Source organism: Balaenoptera physalus (genome assembly GCF_965194825.1).
Source record: "Balaenoptera physalus genome assembly, chromosome: 16".
Classification (NCBI taxonomy): Eukaryota; Metazoa; Chordata; class Mammalia; order Artiodactyla; family Balaenopteridae; genus Balaenoptera; species Balaenoptera physalus.
Window position 1 is genome coordinate 34,030,985 of NC_138898.1, and position 17,213 is coordinate 34,048,197.

The following is a 17,213-nucleotide window of genomic DNA, read 5'->3' on the forward strand; positions in this document are numbered from 1 at the left end:
TTTGTTTTATACATTACTTATGAATGTGTATTATATTTGTGATTAAAAAAAAGTTTAAAATTCATAAATACATATGCAAAAAGAGTCACTAAAAATTTTTGCCCACATGCTTCAGTTGCAACTGTATTTCAAAAAAAATAAGATGCCTTTCCTTCACTTATTTAATCCCAGATTACAAATGGGATAATAAAAACTTAGTTCAAGAAAAATGGGGGTCTTGCCAATCTACCTAATTACCTAAATCAGGCAGTAATGCCTGATTTATATTCTTGGCAAAATGACCAAGTTAATATCACAAGCCAATGGCAGTGATCAGTGGTGATAGTAACTCAAACTCGGCTAACACAAATGGTTCCATTTTCCCTAGTAGACTGTGCCTCAGTGTGTGAATGAGCACTGCCCAGCTCAATCAAGCTGAAAAGCCTGTTTTATGTACACTAACCCAAAACCTCCTTGGATGCAACTAGAGATTATCATACTAAGTGAAGTAAGTAAGAAAGAGAAAGACAAATACCATATGATATCACTTATATGTGGAATCTAAAATATGGCACAAATGAACCTACCTACAAAACAGAAACAGACTCACAGACATAGAGATCAGACTTGTGGTTGTCAAGGGGGAGGGGGAGAGGGAGAGGGATAGACTGGGAATTTGGGGTTGGTAGATGCAAACTATTACATTTAGAATGGATAATCAACAAGGTTCCCTGTATGGCACAGAGAACTTTATCCAATCTCCTGGGATAAACCATAATGGAAAATAATATAAAAAAAAAGAATGTCTATATGTGTAAAACTGAGTCACTTTGCTGTACAGCGGAGATTGGCACAACACTGTAAATCAACTATACCTCAATTTAAAAAAAAAACACAACCTCTTAAAACCTCTCCAAAATGTCTAGGAGTGATCACAATTAGATAATGATCAGATTAAAATCCCGGGAGTCAAAATTTTGAACTCAAAACCAGAGAAGACCTGGAGATGGTCATGCCAGAGTCCCAGACAGGCTGCTTCTCCCGAACTGTGCCCCGGTGCCTGACGCAGCACTCTGCCCAAAGATGGTGCTCAACAAAGGAGGGTGGGAGAATGAACACAAAGGGTTTAGAAATCCCGCAGCAGAGACTTACACCCAGTAGAGGCAGCAAGATAACCAGAACCCAGACCAGACTCATTTCTCATGAGAAGCTACGGAGAGGAAAACAGTGCCAGGATGGCAGAGGGCTCTTAGTGCCTACTCCATGCCGCTGCTACACTAAGTTCCCCACCCACAACCTCGAGGAGTTAGCCCTAAAATGTAGTTAGGATGAGTGTTTCTAGAGACCTGGAATACAAGGGGAAGCCCATTTTTTGAAAAAAGCCCAAAGGATATCATCAGAGTCACATAAGGCTATTATCAAAGTATGATGCAGAAGTCTCAAATTTTATTTTTTAATAGTACTGGAGCAAAAGTAAGGAATTAAGGCACAAGAGCTCCATCAACCCAAAATAGACATCATATGTGCCCAAAGGGACAAGCACTAAACACCAAAAGTACTGAAATTTAAAACTTGAATGGAAAGTTTATAAATGACACCTAGCCTCACTTTCTGGCTGCTTAGAATAAGAGCACCCAACTTTCAGACCACACCACTTAAAGTTCCCATTTATTGGGACCAAGATGTTGAAAAATCTTCAAGTTCAAATTTTATTTTTTAATTCAGCTGATTATCCCAAGCATATTTTAACAGACAAGCAAATTTGAAATCTAAAAAATATTTTAAACAAAATCATGTTCTGATGCATCTTTAAGAAAAATATTTCCTTTGAAAAAAGATTAGATTTTTATTTTGAAAACCCCAAGAAAAATGAACTACAAATAAAAAATGTATGTCTTGAATACATCATAAAATAAAATTATAAGGTAAAATGGGCAAAATATCTGTAACATTTATTAAAGTGCTAATATCCTGGATATAAAAAGAACTGCTGGGCTTCCCTGGTGGCTCAGTGGTTAAGAATCCGCCTGCCAATGCAGGGGACACGGGTTCAAGCCCTCGTCCAGGAAGATCCCACATGCCGCGGAGCAACTAAGCTCATGTGCCACAGCTACTGAGCCTGCACTCTAGAGCTCATGAACCACAACTACTGAAGCTCATGTGCCTAGAGCCCGTGCTCCGCAACAAGAGAAGCCACCGCAATGAGAAGCCTGCGCACCGCAACAAAGAGTAGCCCCCACTCGCTGCAACTAAAGAAAGCCCACACGCAGCAACGAAGACCCAACGCAGCCAAAAATAAATAAAGTAAATAAACTTTAAAAAAAAGAGAGAACTGCTATAAATCACCAGGAAAAAGATGAACACAAGACTAGAAAAATTGGTGAAAGAAATGAGTAAGCCAAACAAAATACAAATGGCAAAAACACCTCATTAAAAAGTGTTCAAACTCACTAGTTATCAAAGAAAAGCAAAAGAAACATGGTTCTATCCTTCACCCAAATTGTTTAAAAAAATTTTTTTAAGTTTAAATAATAACAGTAATTCCCTAACCTGGATGCAGAAGTATCTGGTATATATGTTACATATGTATCAAAGCCTTAAAAATGCAAATGATATCCCCTCCAAAAATGTACTCTGAAGAAAAAAAAATCAGAAAGATGCATATAGATTTCCATACAAGGCTGTTCACCATTGTATTATGTTCACCACAGCAAAAAAAAAAAAAAGGCCCTGTATGATCTCTATTTTGAAACACACACAAATAAACATATATGTATGCATGCATATACACACAGACATTTCACTTTCAAATAAATCAGAAAAAAAAGGATCATCAATGAGTAAACGAAACTATTTTGTGTATGAGTTTTCACCACAATCCTAATATTCCTTAATATCTCTAAGATAGGACACCAGTCCCACTTCCAGATCTTTTTCCAGTAATTCTTATCCTAATTCTGACCAATTGCTTCATATACTTCAAGAGCGATTCTAACCAACAGCTTCTGTGTTCTCCATATCATAATCCCTAAAATCACTGTGAATTTCCTGCATATTCTTCTCAAATCACCCCATTTCCTAGAACAAAAAGAAAAAGAACACTAAAATTCCTGAGAAATAACAGACACTCTCCAGGGACTCCGCTCTATCCTTGCTCTCTGTACAGACTAGGGACAACTACACATACCCGGGAGGAAGTCAAAAGCAAAATCATTTCTTGGGAGAATAACATCAGTAATCATATTAAATTGAGAGAAAGTGCACAGACCTCTCTAATACATTCTTCACCAAAGTGACCTAATGCTTCACACAAGAGGATCTCACAGTATGTTTAGTCAACTATGCAAAGTCTTTAAAAGCGGTAAATATCTGCATTTTAGTTCATTTAAAGCAAGGGTTCTCAAAACCTGGCTGCACACCGGAACCACCTGGGAGATTTTTTAAAACCTCTATGCTTTTGCTGTATTCTGATCAACTGCACCCTAGTTGATTCCAATTTGCTGTCAAGGTTAAGGACCACTGACTTGAAGCATGTTTTTCAAACATCAGATAATGACTCACCAGAGTAGAGAAATCAATGCAGTGGGCTGGGGCCAACAACTTTTTTAATTAAAAAATAAATAAAAGAGTGGAACAGACTAGAAGAAAATATCAGAATGTATTGCTCCTAGTGCAGATACATATATTCTCAAGAAATTTTTCAATTAAAAATATATAATTCTTGCTAACACATATATATGGAATCCAAAAAAAAAAAAAATTGTCACGAAGAACCTAGGGGCAAGATGGGAATAGAGACGCAGACCTACTACAGAATGGACTTGAGGATATGGGGAGGGGGAAGTGTAAGCTGGGACAAAGTGAGAGAGTGGCATGGACATATATACACTACCAAATGTAAAATACATAGCTAGTGGGAAGCAGCCGCATAGCACAGGAAGATCAGCTCGGTGCTTTGTGACCACCTAGAGGGGTGGGATAGGGAGGGTGGGAGGGAGGGAGACGCAAGAGGGAAGAGATATGGGGATATATGTATATGTATAACTGATTCACTTTATTACAAAGCAGAAACTAACACACCATTGTAAAGCAATTATACTCCAATAAAGATGTTAAAAAATACATATATAATTCTTGACAATACTACCCAGACTGATCTACAGATTCAGTGTAATCACTATCAAAAATTCCATCTGCCTTTTTGGTAAAAATTGACAAACTGATTCTAAAATTCAAATGGAAATGCAAAGGACATAGAATAGCCAAAACAATCTTGAAAAAGAACAAACTGGAGGACTCACGTTTTCCAATTTCAAAACTTAATACAAAGCTGTGGTAATTAAGACAGTATAGTACCAGTATACAGATAAACATATAAATCAACAGAATAAAATTGAGAATTCAGAAATAAATCGTAACATTTGTCAGGTGATTTTTGACAAGGGTGCCAGGACAATTCAATGGGGGAAAGAATAGCCATAGCCTTTTCAAAAAATGTTGCTGAGATGATTGGAAATCCACACATAAAGGAATGAAGTTGGACCCCTACCTCACGCCATATACAAAAAGGATCAAAGACCCAAATCTATGAGATAAACTATAAAACTCTTCAAAGAAAACATAGGGGTAAATCTTCTTAGATATGACAACAAAAGTACAAGCAACAAAAAAAGAGAAATGGGACTTCAACAAAATTAAAAGCCAGAAGTTTTTAATTAAAATTTCAGAAAGTTTAATTTAAAACTCAAAGTTTCAAAGGACACCAGCAAGAAAGTAAACACAACACATAAAATGGTAAAAATTATTTGTAAAATATATATCAGATAAGGGACTCATATGTCAAATATATTAAGAAAGCTTACAACTCAACAATAAGAAGACAATCCAATTTACAAATGAGCAAAGGATTTGATAGACATTTCTCCAAAGAAGACATACAATTGGCCAAAAAGCACATGAAAAGATGCTCCACACCATTAGGAAAATGCAAATAAAAACCACAAGACACACTTCACACCCACTGTGATGGCTATACTCGAAGACAGACAATAATGCATGTGGAGAAATTGGAACCATCATAAATTGCTGATGCACCCACTTTGCAAAAGTTTGGCAGTTCCTCAAAATTTTAAACACAGAATTACCATATAATCCAGTAATTCCACTCCTTAATATTTACCAAAGAAAATTAAAAACATGATCACACAAAAACATGTACATGAATGTACACAGCAGCATTATTCGTAATAGCTGAAATCTAGAAACAACCCAAATGTCCATCAACTCATTAATGGATAAACAAAATGTGGCACTGATTCTTGCGACAAGGTGGATGAACCATAAAAGCATTATGCTAAGTAAAAAGCCAATCACAAAAGACCACATATTGCATGATTCCATTTATATGAAATGTCCAGATAAGGCAAAATCACAGAAATAGAGTACAGATTAGTGGTTGCCAAGGCCTGGTAGGGGGAGGGAAGAAAGGGGAATGACTGCTAATAGGTATGGGGTTTCTCTTTGGGGTGAAAAAAAAATGTTCTGAAATTAGATAGTGGTGATGGTTACACAAATCTAAAAACAACTGAAGCGTACCTTTCAAAGGGTAGACTTTATGGTGTGTGAATTATATCTCAATAATGCTTTTTTTTAAGGCTATTCAGTCAAGTGCCCCTTCCCTATCATTCCCACAGAACCTCTTATGGTTCCTTTACCATACAATAAAAAGGTTATTTATACGTACTAACTCAAAGGCCTTACTTCCGAGCCTTATATTTCATGACCAGATCACAAGATCGCTTTGGGTATCACAACTAATTTTTTTAGTTAGTGAAATGAAATAGAAAATATCAGAATACACAGCATATAATGTTTTTATGACACTTGTTTTTGAGATACACACACACAGACACACAGACATATACATGTTGATGAAAAATGAGTCAGTCAAAACAAAGTCTGGAAAATATATTTTAGGAGTTGATTGACACCTATTCAAGAAACAAAACAAGGGACTTCCTTAGCGGTCCAGTGGTTAAGACTGCGCTTCAAATGCAGGCGGGCTCAGGTTCGATGCCTGGTCGGCTAACAAGGATCCCGCAAGCCGCTTGGTGTGGCCCCCCCAAAAAAAAAAAAAAGAAACAAAACAATAAGTACAAGATCTCAGAGTCAAAAACAATTTGAAAGAAAATTGAAACCACTTTGTAGCATCACCCTAGGCAATGAACTAAACATGAGAAAAAGTGAACTGGGGACTTCCCTGGTGGCACAGTGGTTAAGAATCCACCTGTCAATGCAGGGGACACGGGTTCAAGCCCTGTTCTGGGAAGATCCCACATGCTGTGGAGCAATTAAGCCCGTGTGCCACAACTACTGAGCCTGCACTCTAGAGCCCAAGAGCCACAACTACCAAGCCCGCGTGCCACAACTACTGAAGCCCACACACCTAGAGCCCAGGCTCCGCAACAAAAGAAGCCACCACAATGAGAAGCCCACGCACCGCAACGAAGAGTAGCCCCTGCTCGCCACAACTAAAGAAAGCCTGCGCACAGCAGCAAAGACCTAACGCAGCCAAAACATAAATTAATTAAAAAAAAAAAAAAGAAAAAGTGAATTGGACCCCATGTCTGTTTTTATTGATCAAGTGAAATAATAAAAGATTCCTTACCCCATTTACCTCCCAGGACTTCTGTGTGGGTTCAGAGGAGCCTCCTGCTCCTAGGATGTTCAGGATCCCTGCTGGAAATGCAGGGCCCCAACTTACACTGGGTGTCAAAAAGCAGGTACAAAGAGGAGAACAGAAAGGGGAAAATCGATATTGCTAGTATATTGTTTATCTTCACAGGGATGAAAAAATAACGAGAAACAAGAACCCACAAAACTTCTCTGAGGGAGAGAACATTTTCAAAGACTGAGAGTCAGAATCCTTGACACAAAAGATGCAAACAGCACAGAATATCTGAACCTGAAGGAAAGATATAACTTGTATAATTCCTTCCAGCAAGAAATTTGAGGTCATCCTTAAATCAGCATAGAAACTGAATTCGGAGAATTACCACAAAAACAGGGACAGACTCTACCAAGAATTTTTTTTATGGTACATAAAATTCCAGGGTCAATGTCAAGGTGACAAACTTTGTTTATTCAAAACACTATGTATATTGTAATTTAGTGAAAAAGACATTGAAAATAGGATACTTTACTATCATTAAAGATTATAAACAATAATGCATTCCAATAAATATTGAAAATAAGAACCACTACCACTTAAACTACCATTTAAACCTGTTCTGTAAGTACTCTGCAGTTTATATTAAGAAAAAGAAGTATTTAAGAAGAAAAAAAAACAAATGATGGTTTGCAGCTATTATGACTGCCTATTTAAGAAACTAAAGAGAATCAACTGAAAAGTAAGAAAAACAGAGTTTGGTTAGGTAGTACACCAGGCACGGTGCTATTTCATTTTCCTTGCTGACACACAAAATGACTCTGTTTCCCAGCTCCCTTGCATCTAGGATAGGGCCAAGAGACTGTGGAATAAAATACTACTAACTCCAAGCTTGACCCATAAAAAAATCTTCCATACACAAAATTTGCCAAAGTCTGGCAAACTTAGAGGCCAGATTTTGAAGTCAATTGTGTTATAAGGTGGAAGGAGTCTAAATCCCCAACTCACCAGTTAGGGGAGAACCACCTAGAAAAATGTGAGCAAGAAATAACTTTTTATTTTGTTAAGTGTACAGATTTTGGCTAGCGTTAACTAAGCTGAACAACATAGGAGGTCAGTTACAAGAGATACAGACTACATGCAGTATACTTGCTTTACACCAATTAGGAAATAGTGTATATGTAAGGGAGAAGGAGGAAAATCACCTCATTCTAAATAGCAAGTATTTTAAAATAAAGAGCAATCAATAAGTGATCTGTAGACCATACATTAGGAAGAATCTAAAAAATGAGAGCTATTAAAGATCTGTATGAATCAAAAGATTTGTTTATGGACAGAACAATTCAATATTATAAAGATGAAAAGTCTCCCCAAATTAACAAACGTTCAATGAAACTGCCCATTAAAAGTTATTTTGAAACCCTAAACTGAAACATACTGGGGAAAAAATTGAGCATAGGCACTATTACATAGTAAAGCCTACTATAAAGTGATTATTATGATGAAAATAGCAAGGTCATGGCTAAGGAATACACAGATAAATGGAATAACACAATAAGTCCCATGACAGATATAAGGATTCAGCATATGGTTATGGTTAATAAGTTAATAAGAAAAGAATGAATTAATGAATAAATGGTGTTGGAATTAATGTAGAGAAAAAAAATCCTTACTTCATACCATACTCTAATACAAATACTAATTATAGCTGAATATTAAAAAAAGAACTAAGAGAAAATATACGTGCATATTTATAAAATCTTGGGATAGAGAAGGCATGGGAAGGATAAACAACTGACAGATTTGAATTCAAAGCATACAGCATATATTCACAACTTATGACCAAAAAATGCAAATTTTTTAAATTTATTTTTTTATTGAAGTATAGTTGATTTACAATGTTGTGTTAATTTCTGCTGTACAGCAAAGTGACTCAGTTATACACATATACACATTCTTTATATTCTTTTCCATTATGGTTTATCCCAGGATATTGAATATAGTTCCCTGTGCTATACAGTAGAACCTTGTTTTTTATCCATTCTATATGTAATAGTTTGCATTTACTAACCCCAAACTCCCACTCCATTCCTCCTCTACCCCCTCCTCCCCCTTGGCAACCACAAGTCTGTTCTCCATGTCTATGAGACTGTTTCTGTTTCACAGATAAGTTCATTTGTGCCGTATTTTAGATTCCACATATAAGTGATATCATATGATATTTGTCTTTCTGACTTACTTCATTTAGCATGATAATCTCTAGGTGCATCCATGTTGATGCAAATGGCATTATTTTGTTCTTTTTTATGGCTGAGTAGTATTCCATAGTATATATGTACCACATCTTCTTTATCCATTCATCTGTCGATGGACATTTAGGTTGCTTCCATGTCTTTCCTACTGTGAACAGTGCTGCTATGAACATAAGAGTACATGTATCTTTTTTTTAATTTTTAAAATTATTTATTTACTTATTTATTTATCCATGTTGGGTCTTAGTTGCAGCACACGGGATCTTCACTGCAGCATGTGGGGTCTTTTGTTGCAGTGCACGGGCTTCTTTCTAGTTGTGGCGCAGGGGCTCCAGAACACGCAGGCTCAGTAGTTGCGGCACACGGGCTCTCTAGTTGTGGCGCACAGGTTCTCTAGTTGTGGCACACGGGCTCCAGAGCACGTGGGCTCAGTAGTTGCGGAGCGCGGGCATAGCTGTGGAGTGCAGGCATAGCTGTCCCGCAGTATGTGGATCTTAGTTCCCTGACCAGGGATCGAACCCGTGTCTCCTGCATTGGAAGGCAGATTCTTAACCACTGGACCACCAGGGAAGTCCCTGTATCTTTTTTTTTTTTTTTTTAATAAATTTATTTATTTATTTATTTTTGGCTGTGTTGGGTCTTCATTTCTGTGCGAGGGCTTTCTCCAGTTGCGGCGAGCAGGGGCCACTCTTCATCGCGGTGCGCGGGCCTATCACTGTCGCGGCCTCTCCCGTTGCGGAGGACAGGCTCCAGACGCACAGGCTCAGTAGTTGTGGCTCACGGGCTTAATTGCTCCGTGGCATGTGGGATCTTCCCAGACCAGGGCTCGAACCCATGTCCCCTGCATTGGCAGGCGGATTCTTAACCACTGCGCCACCAGGGAAGCCCCCCTGTATCTTTTTGAATTATAGTTTTGTCAAGATATACGCCCAGGAGTGGGATTGCTAGATTGTACAGTAATTCTATTTTTAGTTTTCTGAGGAACCTCCATACTGTTTTCCATAGTGGCTGCACCAACTTACATTCCCACCAACAGTGTACGAGGGTTCCCTTTTCTCCACACCCTCTCTAGCATTTGTTTAAAAGATGCAAATCTTAATAGCATATTTCTCAAACAAAGTGAAAGCAGGATCAAATGTAACACGTCTAGCAGCATCAACTTTACTCAAAGATTAGGGAGGAAAAGTGTTTCATGTTAAACCAAGCACTGATGTTTCTGGAATAGAATATAAACTTTACATTAATTTTAGATAAAAAGACTTAAAAGTGTCATGCTTTTTATAGTCCCTAACACTTCAAAATATGCATATATTCCCCCGTATCATACTTCTATGGAATAATTTGTGAAGCAATGTCTTAATATAGCAAGAGCTCCTGAGGGACTTCCCTGGTGGTCCAGTGGATAAGACTCCACACTCCCAATGCAAGGGGCCGGGGTTCGATCCCTGGTCGGGGAACTAGATCCTGCATGCATTTAGCAACTAAGAGTTCGTGTGTCACAACTAAGGAATCTGCATGCCGCAACTAAGAGTCCACGTGCCTCAAGAGCTCACGCAACCAAAATAAATAAATTAATTAATTTTTTAAAAAAGGAAGAGCTCTTGATAATAAAACATGAACTCAAACTTTTTTTGTCTTTTGGCTGTACCACACGGCATGTGGGATCTTAGTTCCCCGACCAGGGATGGAACCCACGCCCCCTGCATTGGCAGTGTAGAGTCTTAACCACTAGATCACCAGGGAAGTCCTGAACTCAAACTTTTCAGCACTGACCACATAAGTATTACTATGAAGCAGGGATAAGCAAACTCTCTACAAGAGCCAGATAGCAAATATTTTAGGCTTGCAGGTCATATGGTCTCTTGAATGGGCATGACTATGTCCCAGTGAAACCTGATTTACAAAAACAGGTGCTGGTGGTTCCCCAATCAGCAGCATCCTCATCATCTGGGAACTGGTTAGAAATGCAGACCAGGCCCCATCCCAGACCTTCTGAATGAGAAACTCTCAAGTTTAAGATCTATCATGTTAGACAAGGAAGAGGCTGTACTCCCAACCAGGTGATATGCCTTTGGAGACAGCAAAGAATTTAAGCCAGCACTGCAGAGGGGACAAGAAAGCCACACCGAATTGGAGACTGAAATCCCAACTACAGCGGAATTGTGAGAAACAGCGTTTCAAGCAGTGCTTTTCATCAGAAGCGGGGGAGAAGACCATCCACAGAGTCATTATACCAAGAACTCTGTAATGAAGCCTTGGTCCAGAATGGAAAAGTTAATGCAGGTTTAATTAACGCTGGGGCATGTATGTCTTCACTTGAACAAAGGGAAGCCACCTCAAAGGAAGCCTGTATAAAAGAAATGTGCATGTGTTGGGGTAGGGGGTTGTGGGAGGATCCTGCAGGAATAAATGACGGAAAGGAAGGAACAAAGGACCCAAGCTGAGGTGCAGAGAAAAAAACACTGAGCCTGGAATGAACAACAGGATGGATAAGAGGAGGCAGGAGAAAGCGAGGAGGACCTGTTCTCCTTCAGCCTCAGCATGTACCCTCCACACTGCCCCAGAGTTTCCTACAATGCACATCTCTACAAGTCACTCCCTTCTGGGAATTTCTTGGTGGTCTTCCAGACAAAATTCAAGCCCCATAATATAGTATCAAAAGGACCTTTAAGCTCTGTACACCCTTTCCACCTACCTCATCCTCAGCCTCCCTCCAACCATCCTGACACATTCAACCCCTCTCACAAGCCCCTCCACCTTTACTCATGCCACTCCCACCTCCCCCTCCCCCACACCCACCCAAGGAGCATGGCAGTCAGGCCAGCCCTGGGTCAAATTCTGACTCAGCTACTATGACCTTGGGCAAGGAGCTGCCCACCACCAACTTCAGCATCCTCAGATGTAACATGGGAATAGTAATACCTATTTCCATAGGGCTGCTGTGATTAAATGCCATTAATAAACACAGGAAGTGCTAGGCAAAGCACCTGTTGACCAACTGACACTAGTTTCTCTGCACTCTTCTATGCCAACAGGAGCTAAGAAACACAGACCTTCAGGCAAGACTTGGGAATAGCATTCTATCATTGAGGGTCCCAAGGTTTATTGGAGCATTAAGAGCAGAATTCAAGACCCAAGAGTTAAACTAGAAAAGTTTATCAAGTTCCAGTTCCTTCACTGATAAGATGCAGACCAGAACCACGTTGGCTGCCAGCTGTTGAAACCAACAATAGTGACCTCAAGTGTTCAGCACATAGTCAATACCCATTGGCACCATCATTATTGCACTGGTCCTATCACATGGGGCTCACTGTCTAGTCTTTCTTGGGTCCCCTCTACTGCTTAGAGAGGTTCCTGGAGAGAAGAGTTTTAAACTGCTCTTGAGTTCAACTTAGAAGATGGGAAGATTCAACTCTGTAAGAGTCACATGCACATATATGAGAGAGAGGTGGCCACCCAGATGGGTGAACCTCCACCAGGCACTCATTGAGATGCCCCAGGGCAAGTGACACAAGGAGACGGAAGGATCAGCTGCTTTGGGAAAAACCTGTGGAAAGAACCCGTGAATAAAGAAGGCTTTCTGGACCACAGACCATAAAAAGCCATGGTTTGTGGCAACCAGGCAACATGAGGCCCAGTGCAACCCTGAGCCCCTCACTGAAGGAGGAGACTGAAGAACCCATCAAGGGTACAGAGAAACAATGATGAAGGAAGAACTGGAGTCAAGACCATGGCCAACAGGAAGAGGCTGCAAGTTGCACTCTTAAGTTGCTGAAAAGTTCACAGGCAGTGAGACTACTTGATTGAAGTCCTAAGTATGATCCTCCATGAGCCTATGCAGTATCCACTACTGTACCCATTACACTTGAATACTTAGATATTTCTGTATATAGTGTATATGCAAATCATGTCTACCACACTTCCCAAGACGTAGGGACTTGTCAGAGGCCATTTTTGATGAATCCAAATTTTCGCTTTTTGTGTTACCTTTAGATTTTAGGCCTGCATAACAACAACAACAAAAAAAAATATGAAGTAAAGCAAAAGATGGTTATGAAAAAACAAGTAGATGGAACTTTCCCTCATGGGGTAAATTTTCAAGGAGGGTCTTAAAGGCCACCTAGACTTGAGGTGAGGGACTTACCTGCCTGAGGTCAGAAGAGAGAATTAAGACAAAGGACAATGAGAAGTTCCCAAGAAGAGTTACATTTCCATGGAAGAAGACCTCCCCCAAAACATCCACCCTCTCCTTACCACTGCATTTAGTTGCATCAGGTTGGCATGGCAACTTAACATATCATGTGGATGTGGCTCCTGGGGCAGCCACTTTCCTTCTAGGTGCTTAGGCCAGAAACCCTGACGTTGCCCTCAACTCCCTCTCTCACCCCCCACAGATGGTCCATCAGCAATCTCCTCAGCCCCACCTCACAATCCGACACTTCTCACCACCACCCCACCGGCACCCACCTCCACTCAATCACCATCTTCAGCCCTGTACTAGCTGCCTGTCCTGCAGCCCTACCCTGCTCACCCTGACTTCATTCTATTCTCACACATCAACAACCAGCATGTCTCTATCCCTCCTCTATTCAAAATTCTCCAATGGCTCCTACCCAGCCTCAAAGTAAAATCTACAGGCCTTCCTAGGTGCCACAAAGCCTTAAATGATTCAACTCCCATTGTCTTTCAGATCTCAGTCATTCTCTCTTTCTCCTGCCTCAGGGCCTTTGCATCTGCAGTTTCCTCCACGGCAATGCTCTTCCCCCAGATATCCATATGACTCACTTCCTTCACATCTTCACTCAAAGATGACTCAGAGCTTCCCATTGTACATTTCCTACAATTTCAGCTCCCACGGCAACACTTAATACCCCCAATCCTGCCAGATTCTTCTTCAGAGCACAAAGTCTCACTGTCTGCCTCCACACTAGAGTGTGAGCTCTGTGTGGGTAAGAAATCTCCATGCAGCATCTGGAGCACCAAGGTAGTTACCTGGTACACAGTCGGCAGTCAATACATGTATTAAATGTGGGGAGGCCTGTGAAAAGCATAAGCTGCAAGCAGACCTCAATTCTTACAGAGACAACAATCTAGAACCGGTGACAAAACAACAGGCCAGAAATAGCAAAGCCAGGGAGAAAATGAAGAGAGTGCCATAAGGAGCACAAAGGACCAGTTTAAACCGCTTAGTAGTAGCTCACAGCTTAACCTGAAGCAGGAATGCTCCCCAGCAAAAGAAAGAAAGCAAGCCCAGACTCAGGCCCTCTGGGGAGAGAATAACTGGAAAAACAGCAGGGAATGAAAATGAATTAATGAGGTTACCTGGCACTGGGAACAGACTAGCATGTTGGGAGTTTTTTAGGCAAGGCCTGGAAACAGGTCAGAGAAGGACTGCAAAATGTTTAAGTTAAAATAGCATGAGGGACTTCCCTGGTGGCGCAATGGTTAAGAATCCGCCTGCTAATGCAGGGGACACGGGTTCGAGCCCTGGTCCGGGAAGATCCTACATGCCGCGGAGCAACTAAGCCCGTGCACCACAACTACTTAGCCTGCGCTCGAGAGCCTGTGAGCCACAACTACTGAGCCCACATTCCACAACTACTGAAGCCCGCGCGCCTAGAGCCTGTGCTCCACAACAAGAGAAGCCACCCCAATGAGAAGCACGAGCACGGCGACAAAGAGTAGCCCCTGCTCACCGCAACTAGAGAAAGCCCGCGTGCAGCAACTAAGACCCAATACAGCCAATAAATAAATAAATAAAACAGCATAAGAGGATTAAATAAAAATAAGTTTTTAAAAAGCTTTCATTTACAAGTACAAAGCACTATATAATTGCAAATTATGACTGATGATTTTTAATTCCCTTAACCATAGTGGGAAAAACCCTTAAGTCACCAGTGATGCCAGAAATGAGTACCCAAATGGATCCCAGGTTTGTCTCTGGAGACACTGAAGATGGTGGCAATAACCAACTCAGGATTTCCAGTATCCAACACACTAGACCTTAGGCTACTTGAAGGCAAAAGATTGGGTTTTAGTCAATAATATTTGGATTAACAGCACTTGTCACCAAATTAGCTGATGTACATCTAACTCATTTCTGCAATGCTATTATAAATCCACTAGCCTTTGCTACACAAACCAGATAGGCAGTGTGGCATGAAACCTAGCAAAACCCTATCCAATATTCTAGACAGGTACTTTCATAAGCATTTTTGAAACATCCTAACAGACATTAAAACTCGGCTTGACTGTGCCACATTCAGAAAACACAACTGCCACAAAACCATCTTTGGGAGCGGGGGGGAACTACTATGAAAAGTTATTGAAATACCTAGTTTCTTTAAAAAAAAAAAATCACTCCCCACTCCAAGCAAAGAAACCAAAAGAGAAATGCCCTGGTATTCAAAGAAAGAAGCTGGTCACCATTTTGGCAACGATATAGTCTAGAAAGCAGATAGCTCATGTTCAGGCTGTCAGGTGAAACAGATTGTCAGCTGGACACACCTACTCACCCCCTTTTAACTAACAGGTGTGTCGTGAGGGCTTACACTGTGCACACCCACTGTTGGGCTTCTAAAAGGCAGGTGCCCAAAAGCTATTAAATTTTGGATGAGGGAAAAGAGACCAGTAGTGATAGGTTCACAAGTGACCCTGATAGAGTCAACCATGACCCTGTACAGAATTCAGAATTTCTGAGCCAAAAGGCCCTTTTTATAAATCTCACCAGGCTCACCTTCAGGGGCCAAGTGGGCCAAGTCATATGCAAAGGTGAAAAGGCAGGTCTAGACAGCTTGGAAGGGCGAGGCCCCAGTCCAACAGCATTCAAATGCAAAAATATAAAAATTAAAATGTTCCAACCATCCATGATTCTAACCTCTGGCTTCAGAGAGGAAGAAACTGGGTGAGGGAGATCACATGCCAATTAATGACAGCTCAAACCAGACTGTGCACGTCCTCACACTGCCCAGCCTTCTCTGCACACAGACGTCCAAATATCAGCAGGGACAGCATCTTCCCCCTCCTCTCTCCCATCACTGCACGACTAAAAGTAGTCAGCAGCTGCTAATGCCTCAGACCCAGAAATCCCTTATAAGTGACTTTCTTCCACCTGCAGTTGCCTTCACTTACCCTTTGGGTTGACAATCAAGAATTTCCCATCAGTCATGCTTAAAACCCCCAGCCTGTAGGCCGAATCCCTATCAGCTGCCCATCAAAGGGACATCTAGAGTCATAGGAAGGAGAAAATTCTGCGCCCATAAACTAGTCACACTCGAAAATGACAATTTCTCTTTCCAGCAAGGTGGCAACAAGGGGTACCGCGACCCCCGGGGAACTGGCCAGACAGAAAGGCCCTGGGGTCGGAGCGAGAGCTCCTAAATACTCGGCGCAGCCATTGTAGGGGAGAAAGAAGGCAAAAATGTAAAAGGCACCCCCCTCCGCTGCCCCTCTTGATGGCCCTGCATTCCTGGGGGCACGGAGATGCCCGCGCGCACCGTCTGCGGAGGGCCGACCGGAGAGCGACCCCAGGCCGCGCGGGCCGAGGGCCGGGAGGGAGGCGGCGGGGACCGGGTCCCCGGGGGACCCCACTCGCCTCCCCGCGGCGCGGCCTCAGGGCCCGAGCGCACGGCGGCCCCGGCCGCAGGCAGGGGTGAGCGCCCGGGGGCCCGGCGGGGCTGCGGGTCGCCGGGCATCCCGGGGCCCCGCGGTCAGGGTGGTCGGGGGACCCCGGAGACGGGCCGGGGTGTGGGGGCGCAGGCCGCGCCGCTGACAGCGCGCGGGGGCCGTGCCTGGCCGGCCTCGTGGGCGCGGCGGGCCCCTCGCGGCCAGGCCCAGCAGGTGCGGCCCGCGGGACGGGCGGGGGGCGCGGCGGCCCGGCTCTCACCTGGCTGCAGACCGCTGGGCTCCCGTCCTGCCGCCACGCCTCGGCTCCGCAGTAACCGCCGCAGCCTATGGTCCCAGCAACAGCCGCCTGCAAAATGGCGCCGCGGAGGGGCGGGCCAGGGGCGGGGAGCCGCAGAGCCGCCCGCCCCCGCGCCGGCCCGGACCCACCTCCCTCTCCGCGCCAGACCCCCGCCCTCTGGCCTCCCCCGAGGGAGGGGCTCCCCCTCAGCGCCTGCTAAGCTAGGCGAGCCACTTGGCACCCCAGGCGCCCCCCCTCGTCGTCCTCTCCGCCCGCCACGTTCATTTTATTTCCCGCCCCCCTGCGTAGAAATCGCCCCCCTTCTCGTGCCTTCCAGTCACACCTGCTTCTGGGGACACACCTGGAATACGGATTGCTCGCCCGGAGTCTCCCCCTCCTCGTACCCCCTTTT

At 42.7% G+C, this 17,213-nt stretch overlaps 1 protein-coding gene across 5 annotated transcripts in view; it reads right to left on the reverse strand.

Moving 5' to 3' along the window:
* SLC23A2 (solute carrier family 23 member 2) overlaps positions 1–16,894 on the reverse strand; it is a 141,149-nt gene extending 124,255 nt beyond the window's left edge. For 2 of the 5 annotated variants that reach the window (XM_082431431.1, XM_082431428.1), the window contains exon 1: positions 16,784–16,894. The gene's annotated coding sequence lies outside the window, so the exon portion shown is untranslated. The remainder of the gene's footprint in view (positions 1–16,783) is intronic. The other 3 variants (XM_082431432.1, XM_082431430.1, XM_082431429.1) reach the window with 2 other exon arrangements.
* Between the last annotated feature and the right edge of the window lie 319 nt (positions 16,895–17,213).